The sequence below is a fragment of the Procambarus clarkii genome, chromosome 61, assembly GCF_040958095.1.
Source record: "Procambarus clarkii isolate CNS0578487 chromosome 61, FALCON_Pclarkii_2.0, whole genome shotgun sequence".
NCBI lineage: Eukaryota > Metazoa > Arthropoda > Malacostraca > Decapoda > Cambaridae > Procambarus > Procambarus clarkii.
The window spans coordinates 32,261,930-32,280,386 of NC_091210.1; positions in this window are offsets into that span (position 1 = coordinate 32,261,930).

Below are 18,457 nucleotides of genomic sequence, written 5' to 3' on the forward strand. Positions count from 1 at the left end.
TAAAAGTAGTGACGACCTTATTCTCTCTTCCCTAACTTTACTGTTTTACTTCTCTAACTAGTACTGGTTTATGTTCCACCAAGTCAGTATCATTCAGTGTTAATTGGATTATTTTAAAATTTGAGTGTAGTCGTTGCCAGGAGGAGAGCATTATGATTAGATTGTGTAAACCCTATACAAACTACAGGGTCACACAACATTTTGGGAGCACGGTATTGTTGCCTTTCTGTTCATTCGCAGGTGGGAGCCAGAAGAGAGGAGAGACGCACATACAGAAGAGGGAGACGGCTGCTGTGTACCACACTCAGGGGCGTTCCTCACCACCACCACGACCAGCCCCTACCTGGAGGTCATGGTTCCACCACCACCACCACCCCGGGGACCCCAAGATGCAGCCCTCTCGGTCGGTCAACATTCGTCTACCCAGTGGACCCCAGGACGGACGGACCCCAGTGGACCCCAAGACGGACGGACCCCAGTGGACCCCAAGATGGACGGACCCCCAGTGGAGCCCAGGTCGTTCTGCAGACGACCCAGTAAAGATATAAGAGGAACAACAACGACTCCAGTCTGTCCCACCAACACCGGTCTACCCAGGATGGACCCCAGGACGGACGGACCCCAATGGACCCCAGGTCGCTTGTCAAAGACCCATGGGAGGAGGAAGAGAGAAGAAAGAAGAGAGAAGAAAGAAGAAGATAAGACCAAGCTGAGTGAGACACGATGCCTAGTGTCCCTTGCTGGTGTCAGCATCATTGCATGGAGCGTAATTGCAAGACAGGATCGTTTGCCTTAACTGGCCGCCCCTCCTACAAGCATGTTGCTCTGTTGAGTGATTCTTCCTGTGTCGTGCGGACTTGATGTGGCTGTCAGAAGTGGCTCTCTGAAGGAGGCGTGCTAGAGCAACAGGGAGGAAGAAGAGTAGGATGGGATTTCTACTGTTGGCAACTATATGAAGGTCTCGAACCTTGTAGTCCCCATAGCTGTGAAGAACCCCAATATACGTCTCTCATGGTGACTGACGTAGGGCCAATTGCAGATCAGCTGGGACAACCGAATTCCACGGTCCTGTGCGCAGTTCAAGTAGTAACGGCTTTCTGGATGACCAAGGGTTGTGGTGCGTTAACGACGGAGAAGCGACTGAGGCAGTTGTGTTGAAGAAATGTGGTACAGGATTATCTACAAGACCAAGCAGTGACGTCGCCCAGCCAGAGACAATGGACGTCTGTCTATATATTTCATTTTTTAGAGTAGGATGATGTATATTTGTTTAGCTAGGATGTATTCTTTTCGTTAATAAAGTTGTCGCACACAGCTAGCTCGCTTTAGCAGTGATGCAAAAAAAAACTTTATTTTCGGGGAGAAGGGGAGATGTAACACTGTAAAGTGTTTGGTTTAGTTTATTTAAAATATACATAGAGATACATGAGTCACATACAAGGATTTGACAGGCGCCAGCTTGGTCGGCCTGAATCTCACACCTCTAAGCGTTAATGACCCCAAGTGACCTGAGGTCAGATCATGTGAATTTCACCTTACTTCTACTAATCTTATAATTGGAGCCTGGTAGCCTTCAAACATGCCGACGTTTAAGGAGTGGCTTGGTAGAGAGCCGGAGGCTATCTACTTGTGGGCGGAGTTAGCTACTAGGTTCCCCCAATATATACTCGGAGAGCTATCGATTCGTGAGGATTAAGCATTAACAAGACAGAAGACCAGCCAGCAGAGCAGGACGACAACAGCAGAGCAGGACGACAACAGCCGAGACAGGCTGCCGGTTGGACGAGGGGTGACGCGGCCTGACAGCTGCAGACTCCCCCCCCCCTCTCTATCCAGTTATAGGCAGGCACTTGGTGAGTTGAGCATTAAGGTGACTTGTCGTGTTTTACAAGTGTTGTGTGATGATCAGGGGCAGTCAGTTGTAGTGTTCTCAGATTCTTGGAGGATGACTCACTTTACATATATAGATCTTGAATATTGCTTAAATTATGATACTTAGTATGTGAAATACAATTGAATTTATTTTTTAAATGGTCTTTAACTGTGTCCCCTATGTTTGGAGTTGATACATGGTAATAACATCTTTTGAGAATATTGTGATACAGACAAGTTCCATTCCTTGTCTTGTATGTAATGGTCTAGAATGGATGGTGGCAGCATTTCGTCTTCTACTATCTACTCTTCTACTTCTACCTATCTACACCTCTCCCTCCACCCCTCTCTAAACTCTCACTTTCAACTAATGACCCTCCTCGCTCTTCCCACCTCCCTACCTCTCACCCCAAACCCTCACTAATTACTTCACTATTCATTTCTTTCCTTTCGTTTTCTCTTATACGTTTGTGGCAACGATTCTGTATTCTAGAGTTCTCTCTAGAGTTTCGGGTAGCTGATCCAGTTACGGCGCCTTGTTGTCTTAGCACCTAGGTAGTCGAATACCTAGGTTACAAGGTGTTGAACGAGAGAGGCTGCCTTAGGAACTCTGGGAGTGCTCTAGAATAGTTAGCTAACTGAGGACGGGATAACGGACTAGAGAGAGCTGTTTCCCCCGGCCTCGTTAGTTAACTGGGGGGTGGAATAATGGACAAGATAGAGCTATTTCCCCCCACCCCCCGTTACAATACCACTCATAGATGATTGCCTAGATCGGATTGGGAGTGCGCGGTATGTCTCAAAAATAGACCTGCTGAAGGGATACTACTAGATTTCCCTGTCCTAGGAAGCCAAGAGGGTTTCAGCGTTCGCGACACCCGACGGCTTGTACCAGTATAAAGTGGTATCGTTCAGAATGAAGAATAGTGGCTGTTGTTTCCAACGAGTAATGAATTAGGTATTACAAAGGATGTGGAGTGTACATCGATGATATCATAGTGATCGCTGATTCCTGGAAGGATCACGTGGATTGACCTTTAAATTTGTTCGATCGATTGGAGAAGGCCAACATGACGATCAACTTAGCAAAAAGAGAGTTTGGAAGAGCCCGCCTGGAGTACCTTGGATATATAGTAGGGCAAGGTGAGGTTGCTCCGGTAAGAACAAAGGTAGAGGCCATCGACAACTTCCCAGTACCCAGGAGATAGAAAGAATTGTTGAGATACCTTGTGCAAAAATTTCTCCACTGTAGCCGCTCCTATGACGAGTTTGCTATCAAAGAGCAAGAAGTGAGAGTGGAATGGAACACCGCAAGAAGCGTTTGAAAAGACCAAAAGACTTTTGACCGAGGCGCCTGTACTAGTGTCGCCAAATTTTGGAGTGCCGTATACGTTATTTGTAGATGCCAGTGATATAGGGGCTGGAGCTGTATTGACGCAGCAAAGTGATGGAATTTATTGCCCCGTGTCCTTTTTCTCGAAGAAGTTCGTTAAGCACCAGAGGTCGTACAGCATGGTCGAGAAAGAGACCTTGGCACTGGTGATGGCACTGAAACATTTTGAAGTGTATGTGAGGGGGGGAGGAGACCCAGTGACGGTGTATACAGACCATAATTCCTTAGTTTTCCTGAGAAAAGTGAAGCATGCGAACCAGAGGTTAACCAGGTGGTTTTTATTGCTCCAAGAGTATGACCTGATGATAAAGCACATAAGAGGACGAGACAATGTAGTGGCTGATGCGTTATCTCGAGCCTAGCCACTGGAATAATTCTCAAAAACAAGGGGGGGGGGGGAGTGTTATGATCCTAGGTAGCCGAAAAACGAGTCTCCCCTTTGAGAATTATTCTATTAGGCCTGACCTGACTAGGAGGTCAAAGAAATATAGACATGAAGGTTCATATGTAAAATAATTGGTTGGATTTGATAGATAATTTAAGAATGTGGACAGTGAATAAGAAAATAAGTAAACGACTTGATAGAAGATGTGGCGAGTTTGCTGGAGGCGATAGGCTCGTTTGAGAGGAGCTTGAGCTCACTTGAGCTGAAGAAATCGTGAGGGGAGGGCGTGCTCCGTTTGATTCCTTGTTAGAGAGGAACCCCTGTTTGATATACCTTCAAGAGGAAGGAAGTGGACAGACGTCTCGACTGAGGAATAAGTTCGGAGGCATGTCAGTTCAAGTCAGGAACTGCAGAAGGTGTTGAGGGAGCAGTTAAAGCAGTTCTGGGGGTAGCCTGAGGCGCCCTAAGTGTCGCCGCCCCATCGAGAAGCGCCCTGCAGGAGACCTTTTTGTGGTAAGCATAATTTTAACCAGTTTACAGTGATTGCCTATAGTTGATAGTGTGCCCAGCGGTCGTAACGAATATTTATTGATACATTAGGCATATGTTATTAAGGCAGAAGGCCTAAAATAAGAGAGTAAAGATGGAAGAACATCCTGGAGGGTGGAGCGATGTTTGTCCACTCCGACCACTGGAGGGCAACTGAGAAGGACAGCTGCCTCGAGGGCCGCTGGGCCGGGTGGAGGATGGACCAGCCCAAACGTCAGTCCACACTCACAGCATGAAGAGAGCAGAGAGATGTTGGGTGTAAACATATTGTGTGGTTTATTTCGTTTAAGTGTTCATAGGGAAACATTTTTATTGGCGTGTCAATGGGTTGCAGGTTTGTCTAGGGAAGAAGTTGCTGAGAACGTCGAAGCCAGCAGAGAGGGAGTAGTTGATGAGACTCCACGATTGTGGAAGGTACTAAGCTCTGTGGAAGAGCAGGCATATAGTGAGGAAAAGAACCTCAAGCTGTGAGAAGAGGAGTAGTAGAATGAAGTTTCACATGCTTTTGTGATACCAATGGTGAAGCACTATTGTTGCTCAAGGAAGACTTCATGGTGTAGCGGCCTGGAAGAGCTGCGGAGGATCCTGGAAGATAAACCCGGAAGAACCAGAAGATGTCAGGGTAGTGAATTTCCAGATGTGGACGGGAAGTTCTAGTTGACTAATTGTAGGGAGTTGGTAGAGTGTTTGGTTGCCATTAGCGTGCAAGACGCAGTGAAAGGTGTATGATTGATTACTATTTTTGTTCCAAGAAGTACTTTTACTTAAATATAGAGTTATGACCGCAGGCTGGATTACCTGCAGTGACATACATGTGTTTTAGGACTGATAGGGTGATTGATTGATCATTGTTGTTTATCAGCGAATATTTATGTTGATGTTTATAAAATTATAGCCATAGGCTGAAATGCCTGCAGATATTTATATGTTCCAGAGTTGGTAGCGCCATATCATATTGTACTGCATGATTTACCCACTTGGTGAGGCTGATAGTGCAATATTGTCTTATAAGACTTGACCTACTTGATGAGGTTGGTATTATTAGGTGGTGAGTCAGGAGTTAGGATACCACTTGATAAGCAGATGATAGAGTCCTGATGGTATTGGAGTGCAACCTGACTACAATAGTTTAGAGTGTTGGAGATATATATTATTATACGTGTATATGTATTGTCCATGTGCCTTGTACAGTAAATGTATTCAAATTTGCTGGTGTTTGCCCTTGTCCATCAGAATCTGCCACCGAATCTCACTATGCTGGAGTTCCGTAAGTTGCAGAGGGAGGATCCCTCATTAACACCATTATTCTTCCAGGCCGAGACTCAATCTGATAGTATTCCTGGGTTCTTTATAGAGAACCAATTGCTCTACCGGAGGTACCGACCCAGTAAACTAACGGAGGATGACGATTGGGCTAATGTCGACCAACTAGTAGTTCCCACCAGCCTACGGCCCGATATTCTACACCTGGCCCATGGAGCGCTTTCTCACTACGGTTTTAATAAAACCTATCACGCCATCAGACAAGACTATTACTGGCCAGGTATGATTCAGGATGTAAAAACTTATGTACAACAGTGTCATACATGTTAGATGGCAGGAAAACCCAACATCTCTTTTCCCAAGGCTCCCTTGATTCCTATCCCGGTGCCTTCGGAACCCTTTCGCAGACTCATCATAGACTGTGTTGGTCCTTTACCCCGGACCAGTTCTGGCAACGCTTATATACTAACCATCCTGTGTCCAAATACCAGATTCCCCATAGCAGTTCCTGTAAAGAACATTACGGCTGCTACGGAGGTGAAGCAACTGTTGAAGATCTTTACACAATATGGTTTTCCTCGGGAGATTCAAAGTGACTGTGGCACCAACTTCACCAGTGATCTCTTCAAGAAGACACTGGAAGAATTCAACATTACTCAGGTATTGTCCAGCCCCTATCATCCTGCTTCACAGGGTTCTCCTGAACGTAGTCACCAAACTATAAAATCACTCCTTAAGAAATTTTGCAATGAAACTATGAAATACTGGGATAAACAACTTGACATCATCATGTGTATTTTCAGAAGTCTCCCAAATGAGTCTCTAGGAGTGTCTCCTTATGAGATGCTCTACGGACGTAAGTGCCGTACTCCTCTTAAAGCTTTTAAAGACTCTCTACGTAATGCCACCTTCAGTGACCCTCAGTATGTGCCCCAGTTTCTTCAAAACTTAAAGCACATTCTAGAGCGAGTGCATAAATTTGCCAACGATAATTTATTAAAAACTCAAGATAGAATTAAGACTCATTTTGACAAACATAGTAAAATCAGGAAATTTAAAGCAGGAGACTTCGTTTTAGCATATTTTCCGATCCCTGGTTCTCCATTGCAAAATAAGTTTTCAGGACCTTACCGCATCAAGGAGTGCAGAAACAACCACAACTACGTTCTTGAGACTCCAGATAGGCGGCGGAGGACCCAGTTGTGCCACGTCAATCTTTTGAAGAAGTATAAAGGTACACCCCCACTGAGTTAGTATCTCTCTCCACCTTTCAAGATCCATACCTCCACAGTGAGACCTTCCCTGCTTCTCCTCCTGGAAGCACTAACTCTGAGTTAGTACCCTCCAACTCGGAAATTCTTACAGATCTTCCTAAATATTTGCAGGAATGTAACAGTGCTCCTCTCATCAGAGTATTCCAAGAACATCAGAAGTTGTTCAGTGATGATCCTCAGGGATGTAATGTGGTTCAACACGACATCCAGCTACTTCCTGATACCCGGCGTATTCGTCAACCCTTCTACCGCATCAGCCCGTACAAAAAGGAAGTTATGCGTGCTGAGGTACAGTACCTTCTGAATCATGGGCTGGCCACCCCTTGTGAGTCCCCTTGGGCCTCACCCTGCATCTTGGTGCCGAAACCTCACGGTAAAGTACGATTATGTACAGACTATAGAAAACTGAACCTCGTGACCATCAAGGATGCTTACCCTTTACCTCGTATAGATGATATCCTTGACGCCGTAGGTAATGCTACTTATCTCTCCCAGACTGACTTGTTAAAGGGCTACTATCAGATTAGTCTCACAGAGCGGGCTAAGGAAATATCTGCCTTCACCACTCCTTTTGGCCTGTACAGATATGAACGCCTTCCTTTTGGACTGTGTAATGCCCCGGCCACCTTCCAGCGAGCTGTCAACTGCGTCATCCATGGCCTAGATCACACCTACACCTACTTGGATGACATCATTGTGGCAGCTGACACCTGGAACGAACATCTGCTCCAGCTGCAACGATTGTTCTCCAAGCTCCTGACAATTGGCCTTACCATCAACTTGGGCAAGTCCGCCTTTGCTAAAGGTAATGTGCGTTATCTTGGTCATGTGATAGGAAAGGGCAGCCTAGCTCCTTTAGCCATTCATACTCAAGCCATTCAGCATTACCCACAACCTACAACCAGGAAGGAGCTCCTGCGCTTCCTTGGCCTTGCATCTTACTATCGTAGGTTTGTAAAAAGTTTCAATACGGTAGCGACACCACTGATTAATCTGACCAGCCCCAAGCAACGGTATCATTGGACCATTCAACAGACCGTTGCCTTTGAACAACTAAAGTCTCTGCTATGTTCTAATCCCATTTTCGCCTCTCCAGATATTACGAAGCCCTTCATCATCAATGTCGACGCAAGTAGCACCGGCATCGGGGGCGTTCTAATCCAACAGCGTGGCGAAGAGGTTCTTCCTCTCAGCTACAAATTGAAGCCTCATCAGAGGAACTATAGCACCATAGAAATAGAACTCCTCTCCATCGTCCTGAACTTTCAACATTTCGAATCTTACCTACAAGGTAATCGGTCCATTACCATCTATTCAGACCACAATCCCTTACGATTTCTGCAACAAGTCCAATTCAGCAATCAACGTCTTCTACGCTGGGCTCTGTACCTACAGAACTTTAACCTGGAGATATTCTTCATTAGGAGCTCGGATAACATCATAGCAGACGCTCTCTCCGGAGTCTACGAGGTAGAGGCAGCAACTCCTACCACTCTACCGTCTAATGAAGTAACTTAACCCATAAGAGCAGGCTTCGGGGGAGAGCTGTGACAGTAATCTCTTTCAAGAGAGTTTTAGCCTGCTTCTTCCTACATCGCGTTACTTCTATACTTCTGCAACACCATGATACCACATTCAAGAATAGCATATAAGTGGAATAACAGACATCTCTACAGGGGATACAGTACCTACTCTCATTCTCCTCACCCCCCTCCCTCACTGTCGGCACACCACCTCGTCGATCACCAAACGACCACTTCAAACCAACACTCTCCCCATTAGTGAATCAGCGACTTCACGCGACTCCAGCGCCATCTGCGTCATCTATATTTAATCTCGCACGAGCAGTTGGCCTAAGAATATCCTTGTGCTCTCGAGCTGACGCCTCTATCTAAGCCTACGTCCTGTATATTAGTAGAGGCTTCAGCCAGCCCACTATTCTCAGCACCTTTAACTAATTTTTGTCTTCCTTATGTAGAGTAAAGTAATCATTATTTTATTTTATATTGTGTTTTGTCTTTGTATATATTTTGATCCGCACTGTACATAGCCAAGAGATTATCTTTATTTTGTTTATATTTGTTTAAAGTTAATTATTTATAAGATTTGTTTTGCGTGTTTTTCCCTTTCACTTTACCACAGGAGACAACCGCCAAACAGTCAACATTTTGTTTCTCCTTTTTTTAATGTGATTTGCATTTACAACAGCCATAGAGAAGACTGCCTTAACACCTACATTTTTTTGTATATATACATATATATATATATATATATATATATATATATATATATATATATATATATATATATATATATATATATATATATATATATATATATATATATATATATATATATATATATATATATATATATATATATACATATATATAGTGGCTGCAGTGAGATCTATCAGCCAGGAAGCAGCCACCTTGCTGAAACCTCATCAGCTCGGGTTTGGGATTCCCCTAGGTTGTGAAGCTGCAGCACATGCAGCGCGGGCTTACATTGTTGATCTCCCGGACCAGAAGGCACTAGTAAAGCTTGACTTCAAAAATGCCTTCAATCAAGTCAGACGAGATGCTGTCCTCAGGGCTGTACACAACCATTTCCGTCCCCTTTACCCATTCATCCGATCGTGCTGCAGTGGGGACTCTAAGCTTCTTTTTGGGGAGCATGAAATAAACTCCTGTGAAGGTGTCCAACAAGGTGACCCCTTAGCCCCCCTCCTTTTCTGTCTAGCTATCAAAGAGGTCACTGATAGTCTGACAAGCGAGCTAAACATCTGGTACCTGGATGATGGCACTCTAGCTGGAACTCCGGAAACCATTTTGGGGGATATAAGGAAAATCCAGGAGCAGGGAGCAGCCTTAGGCCTCATTCTCAATGCATCCAAATGTGAAATAATCTCCCGCAACCCAGACATCACTGGGCAAATACAAAATGCTCTTCCAGACATTCTCGTTGTCGAGCCACCGGACTGCACTCTCCTGGGTGCCCCCATTGGCCCACGAGCAATCGAGGAGGTCCTGGCTGCAAAAATCACTGACCTAAAGAGAATGCAGGACAGGATTGACAAGATCGATGCCCATGATGCTCTCTTTCTCCTTACAAGATGCCTGTCTCTCCCTAAGTTGACCTACTTTCTGAGATGTTCTCCATCCTACAGCAGCCCTAAGTTAAATGTGTATGACACCCTTCTGAGGTCCATGCTGGTGAAAGTCCTGAACCTGCCATTGGACGACCCTCAGTGGGAGCAAGCAACCCTTCCTGTAAGACTCGGCGGCCTTGGTGTCCGCACAGCCTCCCAAATTGCTCTACCAGCCTTCCTTTCCTCCTCTCATGCATCGCACGACCTCGTCAGAGATATTTTACCTGCAACCCTGAGAGATTCAGCAGGAATACACGATCCTGCTTTCACTGAATGTTCAAATCAGTGGAATGTTCTTGCAGCCCCAGCAACCATTATAGAGCCAACAAAACAACACAAACAGTCCGGCTGGGACCACCCTCTAGTGGAAAAAGTAGCTGATGCCATGCTAAGCGTCGCAACATCAGACAAGGAGAAAGCCCGCCTCAGAGCAGTGCGTGCCCCCCATGCAGGAGATTTCCTCCTGGCAGTACCCATGTCTGCAATGGGCACGCGCCTAGATCCAGAATCCCTTCGTGTAGCAGTGGCCCTCCGCCTTGGTGCCCCAATTCACACTGAATACAAGTGTATTTGCAACAGGGTGGAAGCAGACCAATACGGACTGCATGGGTTGCATTGCGGAAGCACAAAGGGCTGGCATGCAAGACACAACGAGGTCAATGACATCATCAAGAGAAGCCTCGTCTCAGCTGGGTGCCCAGTGGAGAGAGAACCTCGCATCCTAGGGGTCCAAAACCCGGATTTCCCAGCACTTCGCCCTGATGGCATCACCATATACTCATGGAAGGAGGGTAGACAGTTGGTGTGGGACTACACATGTGTATCCACCCTGGCTGACACCTATGTACACTTCGGAGCTGATCAAGCAGGTGGGGCGGCCAACCACAGGGAAACAGCAAAATCACTCAAGTACAGGCGACTGGAAGGTCAATACCTCTTTGTTCCCATAGCGTCTGAGACGCATGGCCCCTGGGGCAAGAGTGCCTTGGGATTTCTCAAGGAATTGGGGGTCCAAGCTCATTGACGTCACCAGAGACCCAAGGGCTTCCAGTTTTTTATTTCAGCGTCTCAGTGTGGCGATCCAGAAGGGAAATGCTTGCTGCGTCCTCGGTTCCTGTCCAGAAGCGGAGGAGCTTCAAGAGATCCATAACCTTTAGGCATTTGTCTTGTATGTTTTGTAACCTTTAAATATATATATATATATATATATATATATATATATATATATATATATATATATATATATATATATATATATATATATATATATATATAGATTTATATATATAGATATATATATAGATATATATATATATATATATATATATATATATATATATATATATATAGATATATATAGATATATATAGATATATATATATAGATATATATATATATATATATATAGATATATATATATATATATATATATATATATATATATATATATATATATATATATAGATATATATAGTTATAGATATGTATAGATATATATAGATATATATATATAGATATATATATATATATATATCTATATATATATATATATAGATATATATAGATATAGATATATATATATATATATAGATATATATATATATATATATATATATATATATATATATATATATAGATATATATAGTTATAGATATGTATAGATATATATAGATATATATATATAGATATATATATATATAGATATATATATATATATATATATATATATATAGATATATATAGATATAGATATATATATAGATATATATATATATATATATATATATATATATATATATATATATATATATATACATATATATATATATATATACATATATATATATATATATATCTATATATATATATCTATATATATCTATATATATATATATATATATATATATATATATATATATATATATATATATATATATATATATATGACCAAAAAGGTAAGATTAATAATTGTAACACGAATCTTCTGAATATTTCTTATGTTTTTCTTCACTGTCGGTGGTAATAAAAATAACAATTCTCCAAAATTAATTTTTTAATTGTCTGACGCCTGAACGCGTTTCGTAATACATATTACATTTTCAAAGACATAATTTACACACAAATTCTTTGTATTTATACTCTATTGGATGCGGTGATATGGTACAAAAGTTTTGGATGAGGTGACAAACACAAGACAGAACACGGAACAATGGGTATAAATTGGATAAGTGAACATATGAATGGAAGTAACTGCAGAAGGTCTAATGGCCGATACTTCCTCTTGCTCCTTCCATATTGGATCGGGGTCTTGAAGTAGGTAGAATATAGTTGTACATTAATTGGCTGTTGATTGCTGGTGTTGACGTTTTGATGTGTAGTGCCTCGCTGATGTCAAGCCGCCTGCTATCGCCGTACCTATCGATGATTTCTGTGTTCTTTATTAAGATTTCTCTGGTGATGATCTGGTTGTGAGAAGCGATTATGTGTTCCTTGATGGCTCCCTGTTGCTTATGCATTGTTAGTCGCCTAGAAAGAGACGTTGTTGAATTATACTGAATTCTTTGGGGCTTACAGACCCCAAGTGGGCATTTAAAGCATAGACGACGTTGGTCTCTTTCAAAGCGTTCTGCTTGGTGTCAGGCGAGTTTTTAATGAGTAGATTGGCCGTTTTTTTGGTTTTATAATAAATTATCAATTGTATATTCTGATTTTTGTATGTAGGAATGACGTTCCTATGAACAATATCTTTTAGGACCCTTTCCTCTGTTTTATGAGCCGTCGAAAAGAAGTTCCTGTAAAATAGTCTAATTGGGGGTACAAGTGTTGTGTTGTTGACTCTTCAGAAGTTGCATGGCGTTTTAACTTTTCATTTTATGATATCTTCAACGAAACCGTTAGAGAAGCCTTTGTTGACTAGGACTTGCCTTACCGTACAGAGTTCTTCATCGACTTCTTTCCATCCTGAGCTGTGGCTAATAGCATGGTCGACGTAAGCATTGACAACACTCCTCTTGTACCTGTCTGGGCAGTCACTATTGACATTGAGGCACATTCCTATGTCTGTTGCTTTGGTGTACATATGAAGCACATATCAAGAGGATAACAAAGCCAAAACCGAACCAAAGCTACTGCACAGTCACATCAGAAGGAAAACAACAGTGAAAGAACAGGTATTGAAACTTCGAACAGGCGAGGACAGGTATACAGAGAATGACAGAGAGGTGTGTGAGGAACTCAACAAGAGGTTCCAGGAGGTCTTCACAATAGAACAGGGTGAGGTCACTGTGCTAGGAGAAAGGGAGGTAAACCAGGCGGCCTTGGAGGAGTTCGAAATTATGAGAGAGGAGGTCAAGAGACACCTGCTGGATCTGGATGTTAGAAAGGCTGTTGGTCCAGATGGGATCTCACCATGGGTACTGAAAGAGTGTGCAGAGGCACTTTGCTTGCCACTCTCCATAGTGTATAGTAAGTCACTAGAGACGGGAGACCTACCGGAAATATGGAAGACGGCGAATGTGGTCCCAATATACAAAAAGGGCGACAGACAAGAGGCACTGAACTACAGGCCAGTGTCCTTGACTTGTATACCATGCAAGGTGATGGAGAAGATCGTGAGAAAAAACCTGGTAACACATCTGGAGAGAAGGGACTTCGTGACAAATCGCCAACATGGATTCAGGGAGGGTAAATCTTGCCTTACAGGCTTGATAGAATTCTACGATCAGGTGACACAGATTAAGCAAGAAAGAGAGGGCTGGGCGGACTGCATTTTCTTGGATTGTCGGAAAGCCTTTGACACAGTACCGCATAAGAGGCTGGTACATAAGCTGGAGAGACAGGCAGGTGTAGCTGGTAAGGTGCTCCAGTGGATAAGGGAGTATCTAAGCAATAGGAAGCAGAGAGTTACGGTGAGGGGTGAGACCTCCGATTGGCGTGAAGTCACCAGTGGAGTCCCACAGGGCTCTGTACTCGGTCCTATCTTGTTTCTGATATATGTAAATGATCTCCCGGAGGGTATCGATTCATTTCTCTCAATGTTTGCAGACAATGCTAAAATTATGAGAAGGATTAAAACAGAAGAGGACTGTTTGAGGCTTCAAGAAGACCTAGACAAGCTGAAGGAATGGTCGAACAAATGGTTGTTAGAGTTTAACCCAACCAAATGTAATGTAATGAAGATAGGTGTAGGGAGCAGGAGGCCAGATACAAGGTATCATCTGGGAGAGGAAATTCTTCAGGAGTCAGAGAAGGAAAAAGACTTGGGGGTTGATATCACGCCAGACCTGTCTCCTGCAGCACATATCAAGCGGATAACATCAGCGGCATATGCCAGGCTGGCCAACATACGAACGGCATTCAGAAATTTGTGTAAAGAATCATTCAGAACTTTGTATACCACATATGTCAGGCCAATCCTGGAGTATGCAGCCCCAGCATGGAGTCCATATCTAGTCAAGGATAAGACTAAACTGGAAAAGGTTCAAAGGTTTGCCACCAGACTAGTACCCGAGCTGAGAGGTATGAGCTACGAGGAGAGACTACGGGAATTAAACCTCACTTCGCTGGAAGACAGAAGAGTTAGGGGGGACATGATCACCACATTCAAGATTCTGAATGGAATTGATAGGGTAGATAAAGACAGTCTATTTAACACAAGGGGAACACGCACAAGGGGACACAGGTGGAAACTGAGTGCCCAAATGAGCCACAGAGATATTAGAAAGAACTTTTTTAGTGTCAGAGTGGTTGACAAATGGAATGCATTAGGGGGTGATGTGGTGGAGGCTGACTCCATACACAGTTTCAAGTGTAGATATGACAGAGCCCGATAGGCTCAGGAATCTGTACACCTGTTGATTGACGGTTGAGAGGCGGGACCAAAGAGCCAGAGCTCAACCCCCGCAAACACAACTAAGTGAGTACAACTAGGTGAGTACACACACACAGCATGTCAGAGAACCCACAAGGATGAGAGGAAATGACGAACCAGAGAGACTCGACCTGGTCTTCACCCTGAACGACTCTGACATAAGAGAAATCGGTTTTGAGGCCCCAGTAGAAATGAGCGACCACAGTGTACTGGTGTTTGAGCACCTGATTGAAGAAGAGTTATTGAACTCGAGGAGGGATACGGAAACCAAAAGGTTAGCATACCGAAAGGGAAACTATGAGGAGATAAGAAAATTCCTAACAGATATAGCATGGGAAACAGAGCTCAGGGAAAGGACGGCCCAAGATATGATGGACTACTTCACGCAAAAATGCAAGGACGCAGCAAACAAGTTTGTCCCAGCCCAAAAGGAAAACAGTGAAATGAAGATGAGAAGCCCATGGTTTAATCAGAGATGTAGGCTAGCTAAGCAGCAAAGTAAAAGGGCATGGAGAAACTATAGGAATAACAGGACACTGGAGAGCAGAGAAAGATACCAGAATGCCAGGAATGAATATGTCAGGATGAGAAGAGAGGCAGAAAGACAATACGAAAATGACATCGCAAGCAAGGCAAAGACTCAGCCTAAATTGCTGCATAGCCACATCAGGAGAAAAACAACAGTAAAGGAACAGGTTATGAAATTAAGGATAGGGGCGGAAGGATTCACTACAAATGACAAGGAAGTGTGTGAGGAACTGAATAAGAAATTCCAAGAGGTCTTCACCTTAGAACAAGGAGAAATCCCAGAGATAAGAGAGGGAATAGCTAACCAGGAACCACTAGAAGAGTTTGAGATTACCAGCGGGGAAGTAAGGAAGTGTTTACTAGAGTTGGATGTGACAAAGGCTATATGCCCAGATGGAGTCTCCCCTTGGATACTAAAGGAAGGAGCAGAAGAACCTCCAACTCTCCATAGTATATAACAAATCTCTGGCAACAGGGGAACTGCCAGAAATTTGGAAAGCAGCTAACGTAGTCCCGATATACAAGAAAGGGGATAGACAGGAGGCACTGAATTACAGGCCAGTGTCCCTAACCTGCATACCATGCAAGCTGATGGAGAAGATTATGCAAAGAAAGCTAGTGGAGCACCTGGAGCAAAAGAAATTTGTAACACAGCATCAACATGGATTCAGGGATGGCAGGTCCTGCCTCACAGGGTTACTTGAATTCTACGACCAAGCAACAAAAATAAGGCAAGAAAGAGAAGGGTGGGCATACTGCATATATTTGGATTGTCAGAAAGCCTTTGATACAGTGCCACACAAGAGGCTAGTGAAAAAGCTAAAGATGCAGGCTGGAGTGAGAGGGAAGGTACTCCGTTGGATACAGGAGTACCTAAGCAACAGGAGACAACGAGTCAGTGTGAGGGGTGAGGTCTCAGATTGGCGAGACGTTACGAGTGGAGTCCCGCAGGGGTCAGTCCTTGGACCTATACTGTTTCTGATATATGTAAATGATCTCCCAGAGGGTATAGAATCGTTTCTCTCTATGTTTGCCGATGATGCAAAAATTATGAGGAGGATTGAAGCTGAGGACGATAGTAGGAGGCTACAAGATGACCTAGACATTCTGAGTGAATGGGCCAACAAATGGCTGTTGAAGTTCAACCCGAGTAAATGCAAAGTAATGAAACTAAGCAGTGGAAATAGGAGGCCAGACACAGGAAACAGAATAGGAGAAGAAGTACTTAATGAAACGAACAGAGAGAAAGATCTAGGAGTTGATATCACACCAAACCTGTCTCCTGAAGCCCACATAAAAAGAATAACGTCGGCGGCATATGCGAGGCTGGCTAATATCAGAACAGCGTTCAGGAACCTGTGTAAGGAATCATTCAGAATCATGTACACCGCATATGTAAGACCAATCCTGGAGTATGCGGCCCTGGGCTGTGCCTGAGATTCTCACACCTCTAACCGTTAACGACCCCAAGTGACCTGAGGTCAGATCATGAGAATTTCACCTTGCTTCCGCAAGCGTATAATTGGAGCCGGGTAGCCTTCAAACATGCCGACGTTAAGAGAGTGGCTTGTAGTGCCGGAGGGCTATCTACTTGTGGGCGGAGTACTACAATAGGTTCCCCAAATATAAAACTCGGGAGCTATCGAGCATGAAGCAATAGGAGAGCGGCCAGCGGAGCAGAGCAGAGGCCAGCCGTCGAGATAGGCCGTCACCAGACGGGGGGTGACGCTGCCTGAAAATTGCAGACCCCCCCCCCCTCTCTATTCAACTTAGACTCAGTCCTCGGTGAGTTGAACATTAAGGTGACTTGGTCGTGTTTTTTACATAGTTGTGTGATGATCAGGGGCAGTCAAGTTGTAGGGTTCTCGAAATTCTTGGATGATGACTCACTTTGCATATTAAACTGGAACATTTTAATTGAATTGATAAATTATGATACTTTCATGTGAAATATAATTTGAATTTATTATTTAAATTGTGTTTAACTTGTTCCCTAAGCTTTGAGTTGAGGTGAGACCAGCCTCTGTGGTTACTGGTTTCATGGTTTAGAATGAGTACATTGATAAAGTGGGAACTACTAATAGGGAACTCATGATAACATCTTTTGAGAAATATTGTTGATACAGGCAAGTTCCATTCCTTGTCTCGTATGTAATGATCATGAATGGATGGTGGCAGCATTTCGTCTTCTACTATCTACTTTCTACTTCTACTATCTACTCTTCTACTTCTACCTATCTACTACCTCTCCCTCCACCCCTCTCTGAACTCTCACTTTCAACTAATGACCCTCCTCCACTCCTCCCACTCTCTACCTCTCAACCCCAAACCCTCACTAATTACTTCACTATGCGATTTCTTTCCTTTCGTTTTTCCTCTTATACGTTTGTGGCAATGATCCTGTATTCTAGAGTCTCTCTAGAGTTTCGGGTAACTGATCCCAGCATGGAGCCCGTTCCTTGTCAAGCACAAGACGAAGCTGGAAAAAGCCCAAAGGTATGCCTGTAGACTAGTCCCAGAACTAAGAGGCATGAGTTATGAGGAAAGGCTGCGGGAAATGCACCTTACGACTCTGGAAGACAGAAGAGTAAGGGGAGACATGATCAACAACCAACAAAATCCTCAGAGGAATCGACTGGATAAACAAGGATAAACTATTCAACACTGGTGGGACGCAAACAAGGGGACACAGGTGGAAAATGAGTACCCACATGAGCCACAGAGACGTTAGAAGGAATTTTTTCAGTGTCAGAGTAGTTAACGGATGGAATGCATTAGACAGTGATGTGGTGGAGGCTGACTCTATACACAGTTTTAAATGTAGATATGATAGATCCCAGTAGGCTCAGGAATCTGTACACCAGTTGATTGACAGTTGAGAGGCGGGACCAAAGAGCCAGAGCTCAAACCCCGCAAGCACAAATAGGTGAGTACACACACACACAATCACAAACAGGATTTGACTCCCTGGCGAGAAGCGACCATTCCTATCTCCCTCTCCTAGCTGACACGTTCCTCTCTCACGCTCTCCTCTCTCCTTCTCTCTCATTAGTTCCCCCTCTCTCTCTCTCCATCTAAACTCTCTCCCTGTCAACCACTCCCTCCCCCTCTCTCACTCACACTTGTCCCCCCCCAACTCTCTCTCTCTCCATCTAACCTCTCTCCCTGTCA